The sequence below is a fragment of the Lolium perenne genome, chromosome 2, assembly GCF_019359855.2.
Source record: "Lolium perenne isolate Kyuss_39 chromosome 2, Kyuss_2.0, whole genome shotgun sequence".
Lineage (NCBI taxonomy): Eukaryota > Viridiplantae > Streptophyta > Magnoliopsida > Poales > Poaceae > Lolium > Lolium perenne.
This window is the reverse complement of record NC_067245.2, coordinates 195,301,102-195,310,822: the sequence shown is the minus strand read 5'-3', so window position 1 is coordinate 195,310,822 and position 9,721 is coordinate 195,301,102. Positions and strand designations below refer to the sequence as shown.

The following is a 9,721-nucleotide window of genomic DNA, read 5'->3' as shown; positions in this document are numbered from 1 at the left end:
GTTGCCCTACGTAGGAGCGCTCCACGATAGCCAATTCTTGCGATTTTGTTTGCCGAAACTTTCGCTCTTCAGATCGCAGTCTCGTGCTTTGCGGTTGGCTGGAACCGAGTAACACCGCCGGTGTCGTGCTGTTTACACACTGCCGATGGGGCCTTAATACTTGTGGCCCCCCTGTCATTCTCTAACTGTTTTGCGAATTTCTGTGTTTTGAAAAGCGGCGATTTACACAGAAATAACCCTTTTGGGTAAGAATAGCACAAAATGACCCTCCAACCGAACTATTTCACGTTTCTAACCCTTTTGTGTGGCTCCCTTCGCAAGGGCGCCACACCCTTCTATGTGGCGCCTTTCGCAAGGGCGCCACATCCTTCTGTGTGGCTCCCTTCGCAAGGGCGCCACACATTCTGTCATACGTGGCGGCTCGAGCTTGTCTGCCGACAATGTGTGGTGCCGCTCCCACGGGCGCCACATAGACAGGTGTGGCGCCCTTGCACAAAAGGGTTAGAGGCGTGAAATAGTTTGCCCGGAAGGTCATTTTGTGCGTTTTTTTTATTTTTGTGTAAATCGCCTTAAAAAGCCCACATGCACTGCGCTCTGGATTGGGTCAGACAGATGGGATGGGTCGAACAGAAGGGTGCACCAACATGACACAGCTTCTACCCATTATGCACTGCACATGGGCCCGATCCTGTCCATGGCCCGCCCGTCATGTTCAGAGCGTGTGTTCTTTTCGGTAGTTGTGTTTTTTCCGCAAGGCCCCCACACGCTGCCAACGCGAGTGGACGCGATTCCTGCTATTGTCCTTTTTCCCGTAAATTGCGCAGACGCGGATGTTGCATTGGCGTTGATTGATTCTGCATACGGGCCATCTGCTGCCTAGGTCCTACATGTCATGCTCTACGTGGGTGAGGTCTTGTGTGTAGTGGTCGATTCCCTCTGTTTCCGGTGGGCCCAGGGATAGGACCATTTGTTCCTACCGGCTTGTTCATTCTGTTTGAGCCTTCTGACCGTAGGTCTCCGCCGGTGGACCTAATAACTTCCTGGCCCTATTTGTCTGTCTCCTTTTGACTTGAAAAACATACCCAGTGGAGGAGTGTTGTTTCTTTGCGTGTACAAAGGCAACGCGGCCTGTGGCTCTGCCGCCGTTCTGACCGAGACGCAGAACCAGAGGTCGTTTTCGTTCTCGTTTCATCCTCTTCGAGCTCAGCCTCAGCTGCTGGAATACTAGAATAGCGCCGCCTCAACATCTTCTACCTGCTGCCGTTTCGTTCGCGACTTTGGTTTAGATGCGTGTGCGTTGGTACCCTTCTTTTTAAGGATTTCCTTTTTCTGTTCGCTGTGTGCTAATTTTTAATCCTTCGCAGGCAGCTTTTCGTCGCACCGCGCTGGATCACTGCTCGCTGTTCATTCGCCAGTGATTCGTCAGGAGTACTCTACTACCTTTCTTTGTTCGGCACGCGAGGGAGGAAGAAAACCGACTGAACCTTTCCTATCTCAGTCTCAGCACCCTCTCAAACCAACCGACCCCGTCCCAATCTCCTGGCGGCGGCGCAGCGGCATCGGCAACCGGGCGAGGAGACTAGCGGCGGTGAGCGGCCGGTAGCGCCGCGACGATGAGGTCAACACCCCGGGCGGCCGCCTCCCCACCACCGGGAGAAGGAGATGAAGGGGAAACAGATCCCCTTTTCCTCGCCCCTCGCCGGTGCTGGCCACTATCACGCATCCCGCCTCCGCATCGTCACCCACCATTTCAAAATCGTGTCATCGAGCCGGGAAATCGCCAGTTGGGTCCGGCGTAACCCGTCTACGGTGGTCATCTGTGAGAAGGACGACATGCGCCCCTAGATGTGCCTCGGCCGCAACATGGAGGCTGACCTGCTGATGCTTCTCTCCTCCAGTGCCGGGGACGACGGGCTGCCGCTGCACGCCAGTGAGTAGGGGTGGGTACTCGTTGGCATTATGTATGTTCCTCTCTTGCAACTGGAATTTTGCGGTTTTCTTATTTCTCTTGCACTCATTTATGGTAGAGCCCAATGCGACGGTGACGGCGAGGATGGGTGGCTCTGGGTTCACGAGAGCGCCCGACAGGGCTGATGCGGCGGCATCTTTGTGTTCCATGTAAGTGCTAGGAGGTATAAGGTGCTGCCACATATAATATCAGGTTTATCCAGCTATGCTCTTTGATTGAATCTTTGTACATGTTTGGTTTCTGTTTCTTACACAGGCTTGGTTAATTTCTTGCTTGGTGGTGCTTCGATCTGACGATTCACAAGGACCCCGTAAGTGTGGTATCTTTCTCCTGCCTCTCCTTTGTCCTCCTTAATTTGTTTGTGCAATGAATGTTTTATCTCGACAGTGATGATTTGTTTGTACAATCCATGCTTTAGTCTTAAAAATGATTAGATGGAATGATTGTGGTTATTTATTTTTCCTTCGAGGCATTAGGTTTTGTATAAGCTATGAATGTATAAAAATTCAGAATCTATACGAAGATTGGTACAAAAATATTCAGGTGATATCATTCTATACATATGTGCATCTATGGTGATCATTTGTTCTTCCGTTGTGTTCTTCTCATTCGGTACTCTTAACTTTAATTTTTTTGGTTGGTTCTCCAGACATGAGTGCAGATCTGCGGAGGTTTAGAAGAGGAAGAAGCTATGGTAGAAAATTTATTAAGAAGCTGCCAAAGGTTTCATATCAGCCTCTTGCTTTTCGTAATAAACCAGAGTAAATATCTTTCTTGAATCATGTTGTGGTGTATCCATTCCCATCAGTTTGTGTACATATACCCATTGTTAGTCTTTTGTAGTTCACATGTTCAGTTTTCATTTTATATTGCAGTTGAAAAAACCCATCTGATCGTGGATCATTTGCTATATCAGCAATCTAGGCGAGCCCAAAATCAACCCTATGCATAGACACATGATATATTTACTTAATCTGCCTGTTTATTTACTAAGAGTTGTTTGAACATTGTGTGACTAGATTTGTTGGCTACACATTCTTTGTTTGGAAACTCTGCATTTCATAACCTACCCTTACAACATGAGCTGTACGAACCTTCACAGTGGGTATTACTAGAATTGGCCATGAAGCATTCTCTTGACAAGGACAAGAGTTGTTCTTGAGGGACACACGGCTGGCCTAGAAGATGGACCTTCATGTATGCCCCATCTAAATCGCATCTCTAATTTATAGTACCACACAACAGCTGTAAGCAAACAACCCTCGTGAGCTAGCCAATCTTCAGATGTATTACCTATCTAATGCTTTGTATAAAATCTTGAGATATTAAAGTGAGTTAACTACTACTTCCTTAATAACAATTACAGTTGACTGTTCACAGTTCTGATTTATGCTCCAACTTATGTTGGAAGGCACCCAAATATTAGGAGCCAAAATGGAGCAATTATCTTGGACATACTGGAAATTCTTGGAGTCCAGCTGTCATATTGAAAGGTTGCTATCCCATCAAGATCTGCTTTCTTCTTCTGCCCCTGATGGTTCTCGGGGTGCTGTTGTTGCACTACTTAATTTTTCCATGGAAGCTTAGTATGAATTGGGTGTTAAATTGAGATTTCCTCTTCGTGGGTTAATATCTTTTTCCTGAAGTTCAGTTATGTACTTGGGCAGAACTGCCACATAATACCTACTCTACAGTAGCACAAAAGTGTTGGAGAGTTGGTTCTTGCTATTCAGTACCATGTTTTAACACACCACTTTTTCCATGGAGGCTACTATGCATTGGGTGTTGAATTCCATGCAGCCAAAGGTCAGTGTTTAATATATTTTCTCTTTGTGTCTTTCAGTCTACAATTTCTTTATCTTATTGTGGATGAAAGGCAGGTTCGCAAAGTTGAATTAAATATAGTCATGGTCATGCTGCTAGATTGTAGAATTTTATTTGAGACTTTTGCGTTTTGTGTTTGGTCCTGTAGTGTTAGATGTTCATGATATATACAGTAGATGGGCCAAATTATGTTAAACCTTTATGATTACTAGGACTTTCTTTTCTCTCTATATTTTTCGACATGCATGCGATGCATTTCTTGAAGGATTATTCGTGTGATATTGTGGGTTTGCTCAGCTATCTTCTCTTCTTTACATATTTCGGGCTAATCCTATGGTACAATAGCATGGAAGTGTTGCAATGTAAATATGTTCATTTGTTTGTATTGTGTTTCAAGACGTGAAGCCTTACCTATATGGAGGGATTTTCACATCACGGTGCATATTTCTTATAGAATCCGTGGGCAATATTTGAAAGAACCCATAACTATTTGGAATGCATATTAGAACTTGATGAGCTCAAGCTACCTACATAGTACTGCAATATTGCTGATAGCCTCTCACTTTCGTTTAGTTACTGCAGTACTGAGGTTGTACCTAAAGCCGGTCTATAATCTGGATTGCGCCACCTTCTGCTCTATTATATTGCAATAAACGTTTGTTGCCCTTTTTTCTGTCTATGATATGATTTTGTATCTACAGCTTTTATATGTAAAGGTTAAATTGTTTCGGCCTGCTAAAAATTTCATTTACACTGTTTTCTCCAGGTCTGTTCATCAATCTCATGGCATGAGCTCTTTAATTGCTTCTTCGTATCTGCCATTGGAGTAACATAGGTCAACATACATAAATAGTGTGTTCCGTACAGTTTTATGTGGAGCCTTCCTGTTGTTGTATATATAATACATTCTCTGTGTTTTACTACCTGAGGATTCTCTTCATGTTGTTCCTTTGGTTGCTCTACACAATTATATGTTATTGATCACAACAGTTATGGCTTCTATGTTGGATTTATGTGAATTATGTGTAGTCTAACTCACTTCAGATATATAAAAGTCCTGTTTGTATCTTCTACTGGTGCTGATTTATATTAGTGCGGATACAAGCAGATATTTTGTCTTTGCAAATGCACCTCACACTGAAAGAAGAGAAGAAACATAAGATAGTTTCACGTTTACAAATACCATGGTGTAAAGGAATCTCGATGAATTTCTACACATGCTTGATTTTCCCATGTAGAGAGGAGAGCGCTTGATTTTTCTATGTAGAAAGGAGAACGGAGCAGCGGCTAACTTGAAGATGTGAGTTTGCCCATAAGTACTGTGAAGACTGAAAAAAGACTCACACGAAATGAAATTGTGCCTCGATTTGGACAAGATTGGACCGCCACTGACCAGTGAGGAGGCGCCCCAAGGGGCGCCCCAACCACTAGTATTCTTAAAGATCGCATCATTCCTAGCTTTCTAGAGCCTCCAGGGTTAGCAGAATTAGAGATTTAACACCTTTTTGCATTGCAGGGCTGACATTATTCGCAGCAGTAGCAAACCAATCGTTGAAGCTCTCAACGGATCAAGGCATATAACCAAACAGGTTAAGTTTGGACAGAATGTCATTCCATATCTGTATAGAGAAGGAACATTGAGTGAGCAAATAGGATATAGACTCAACCTCCTGATCACATAAAGCACATGTGTCATTATCATCGAAGCCATGGCGTTTGTGCCTTTCTGCTGTCCAACATCGATCAAGCGAGGCCTGCCAGGCAAATACTTTGCATTTGAGAGGGCTCCAGCATTTCCAGAATGAGTTGTGATGAGGAGAGAGTGTGGAGCATTCAAAAAATGCTTTGTAAGCAGATTTGGCTGAGTATGAGCTAGACTCGGTGAGGTTCCAAGTTATGGTGTCTTTGTTATCACCGGATTTTGGCCAAATCAGGAGATGGGCCGTAATTGAGATGGGCTTGGATGATATACACGTGGAGCGTCTCTGAAGCGGCCTTGCACGAGAGTTTGGGCTAGATTGCCCGTGTATCTGTATATTATAATAGATTGCATCTTAGTTTAGAATTAAGAGATAGAGTTTAGCTCGTACACGATTAGGTGTATTCCAAAGATAGAAAGTCCCCGGACTATAAATATGTATCTAGGGTTATTGAGAAAGGAGGACGACCACGTTCACAACAAACACAATCTAGGCGCATCGCCACCCCTTGTTTCGAGGGTTTCTTCCGGGTAAGCATCATGCGTTGCGATCTAGGCAGTACATGTTTATTCGTTATCTGGTGTTACTCGTACTGAAGCCTTGTTGATGGCGAGTAACACTACTTATCGTAGATGTTTTGGGGCTTGCATCATTGTTATTTTGATATGCTTGCTTAGCTATGCTGCCCCTCGATGTCTAGCCGCCCTTACACCTATCTTAGGTGTAAGGGTGGCATCTTGCTTCATCTTTATTTAGTAGATTCGATCTGTTATAGTTGCTCCTTGTTCTTCAAGGATTAGTTTGATATCCGTATGGTTAGGCCTTGCAAACGGGTTGAACGATCCAGTAGTGCGCTAGGTATGGCTTACCGATCCTAGAAGGGATGTTCCGGGAATCGACTTTATGTTGGTTTTTAGGCCTCTTTTAGGGTTAGTTTTCCATCATCTTTCGTATCTGCTAGGCTCAACTACGTGTAGGATGTTCCGGTTATACGGTGAAAACCCTAAACTGTCGTAGATTGATTTAGCTTAATATAATGAAGCAGGATACCCATGTTATTGCAAGATCTAACATGAACCATGGGTCAATCGGCTCTTTGAGCCGATGAGCAGGGTAACCTGAGAGCCGATCGAGGCTCATTTAATGTTTACGTGTCTACCATGCAGGAAACTAATCGAAGCGATCCAACACCTCCCTGACCAGGTATAGGTCAGGTGGCACGCCCTTGCGACCGTCAGGACGTGTGCCAGAGCATTGCGTGCCGTCGACCGAGGGACCAGGGCCCACCAGCCGTCTTGGAAGCCTCCCGGCTCTTCGTGTTGCTCGTCGCTGCTCGCCGGTGGGTTTTGGCAGGCAACACATTCTGGCACGCCCGGTGGGACCATCTGCAACAACCACGTCAACATCTGCAGCTGAGATGTCAGGCGAACCAGTCAAGTACGAAGATCTGCCTGAGGAGCACAAGAAGAAGTATGATGAGCTTAAGGCTCTCTTCGAAGCCGATCTCATCGGCTCTTTCGAAAAAACCCGTTCACATGGCATTAGGTTCAAAGGATTCACACCCGAAGGCGTGCTCAATGGAGTAGATCTGTCTCTTCCTTCGGAGGAGCGCACCAGAGCCCTGCGCCAGGAAACCAATTATATGGTGGCTCATTCTCTACATCGTCATTCTGAGAGCCTGGTGAACGCTTTTGAGCGTGTTGCGCTTCGTGTGGTTCAGGAGATCATGAAGCATCAGTATTCTCCGTCAGGACTTGCCCTAGGGGCTCACCAGGGAGAGATACCGTTCCACACCAGGCCGCAATTGCCATTCACGCTTGCAGCTCCACAGCAACAAGGTTCACCGGCATACGTCGTCTACAAGGTTGGAGGTGATCCTGGCGATTACCAATTCCTGTATGAGCCGCCCAAAGAAATCCCACATGGATACGTGTGCACATACGTGCCGGACTGCAACAACTGGGCGCACACGAACCAGATTACAGCAGGAGGGATTGCTGGAGCAGGAGGGATTGCTGGAGCAGGAGGGAGTTCTGGAGCAGACGCTGAGAAACAGGCGTGGCTAGCTAAATATGCCACCGGAACAAGTCATGAAAGCTCAACCCCTGCAGCTCATACCGTGGATCAAATCAGTGCAATCCTGAGAGACCAGTTTGGTATCCTGCCAAAGAGGAGAACAATCGGCTATTCCAAGCCGTATCCCAACGAATATGACGTGATCCCGCTGCCGCCCAAGTATCGGCTCCCTGACTTCACAAAGTTCAGTGGATCAGAAGGATCTAGCTCAATTGAGCATGTGAGCCGATATTTGGCACAGTTGGGCATGGTTTCAGCATCAGACCCGCTACGTGTAAGGTTCTTTGCGCAATCGCTCACGGGTCCAGCTTTTGGGTGGTACACCTCGTTGCCACCAGATTCAGTTCGGACATGGAAGCAACTGGAAGAGCAGTTTCATGTACAATACCACTCAGAAGCTACCGAAGCTGGCATTGCCGACCTGACACAGGTGCGGCAAAGGCGGGGAGAGACGGTGTCTGAGTATATTCAGCGTTTCAGAACTGTCAAGAACCGATGTTATTCGGTTCGTTTAACTGAGAAAGAAGCAGTCGAGCTGGCAGTGGCAGGCCTCGCAGCGCCACTCAAGGATCTGACTTTCCAAGTGGAGTACAATTCACTGGCACACATGGTTCAGAAGTTAACGTTATATGAACAGCGCCACCCAGAATTGTACCAAGACAAGTTCAAGCGCCCGATAGGCCTGGTCGAGGCAGATGAAGTTGAAGACTCTGCAGAAGATCAGGAAGTCGCCGTGGCTGAATGGGCTCGGAGGGCAGTACCCGTGTCCTGCAAATGGGTGAAACAACCAGGGCCTGCAAAAGGGTTTGACTTTGACATAAGCAAAACTGAGCAGATTTTCGATTTGCTGCTGAAGGAAAAACAGCTGAAGTTATCCGAAGGCCATAAAATCCCTACGGTGCAAGAGTTGAACGGGAGACCATACTGCAAATGGCATCACACGTTCACCCACGCCACCAACGACTGCAAAGTGTTGCGTGGACAGATCCAAATGGCGATAGAACAAGGCCGATTAATCTTCGGTCAGTTTGCCATGAAAGTGGACATGCAACCGTTTCCTGGCGTCAACATGGTGGAGCTCAACCATGCCACGAAGCGTCAGCCGGGTTTCTCTTTCGATGTCAACATGGCAGGTCCTGTAGACCGCCATGGCAAAGATAAAGAGGAGAGCAGTCACTCCCGTGGCAAGGATAAGAAGGAGGCCGATCCACGCGACCGGCCCCAATATGATAACAGACGGTACCTCACCGAGGAAGAAGTGAGAAGTGTGCGGTACCAACGACCACTCTCCGCGCATCTCCTTAACAAATATGAGTACCAGTACGACCGACGCCAGCGGTACGACGTCGATGACGACAGATATCGTCGGTCTGGTGCAGACAACAGAAAACATCGTCGATATGATAGAGACGACGAAGGATACGAACGCCGCGCTAAAGGGAGATCAAGAGAGCAGGAAGACATGGACAGACACTGGGATTGTCCTTTCTTTAAGCACTGCTGGGACTCAGGAATGAGCCGATTGCCTACAATCGACAGCTGCCCAGAATGTAGACAGCAGAGGAAGGGCACAAGTGAGGTTTCAGTGTTCAAGCGTCTAGGGCCTCTCCCACCTCAGAGCGGATGAGCTGAGTCATCTCGAGATAAAGACTTCGAGGAGTCAGAAGATGAAGAAGAAGATAGGTACCACCGGCCAAGGTGGTGCCCTGATGGACTCAGTCATTCCCAGAAGCGTAGGGTTCAGCGGCTACGTAACTTAGAGGAAGCCGAAGCGCAATACCTGTACACGTTGAGGAAAGCACGGCCCGATCTGGCCATGAAAATTCAGCAGACATTGGAGACGGAGGCGCGGCCACACAAGAAGGAATGACGCCCCAAGCAGACAAAAGCCGATGCACAGGCATCGGCTGACATAAATATGGTGTTCATACTGCCGTCGGAGTTTCATGCTCCAAGAACTGAAGAAGTGCCAGTAGCACAGTTTGACTGCGGTCCACGGCCAGTTGTCTTTGAGAAGCCACGAGAGAGGAGCTACAGGCACTTGAAGGCCCTGTACCTGAGAGGTTATATCAATGGGCAGCCTGTCAACAAGATGTTGGTCGACACGGGAGCAGCAGTCAATATAATGCCATACTCCATGCTACGGCGTTTG

At 47.0% G+C, this 9,721-nt stretch overlaps 1 long non-coding RNA gene across 9 annotated transcripts; it reads left to right on the top strand.

Moving 5' to 3' along the window:
- The first annotated feature begins 1,098 nt into the window (after positions 1-1,098).
- Positions 1,099-4,861, top strand: LOC127334283 (uncharacterized). Of its 9 annotated transcripts, XR_007872074.2 has the most exons (6): positions 1,099-1,292; positions 1,365-1,940; positions 2,028-2,118; positions 2,225-2,279; positions 2,619-2,692; positions 3,072-4,861. It is a non-coding gene; the product is annotated as an uncharacterized lncRNA (long non-coding RNA). The 9 variants fall into 9 exon arrangements; XR_007872066.2 differs by having other exon boundaries at positions 2,619-4,861; XR_007872069.2 differs by having other exon boundaries at positions 2,446-4,861.
- Positions 4,862-9,721: the final 4,860 nt, after the last annotated feature.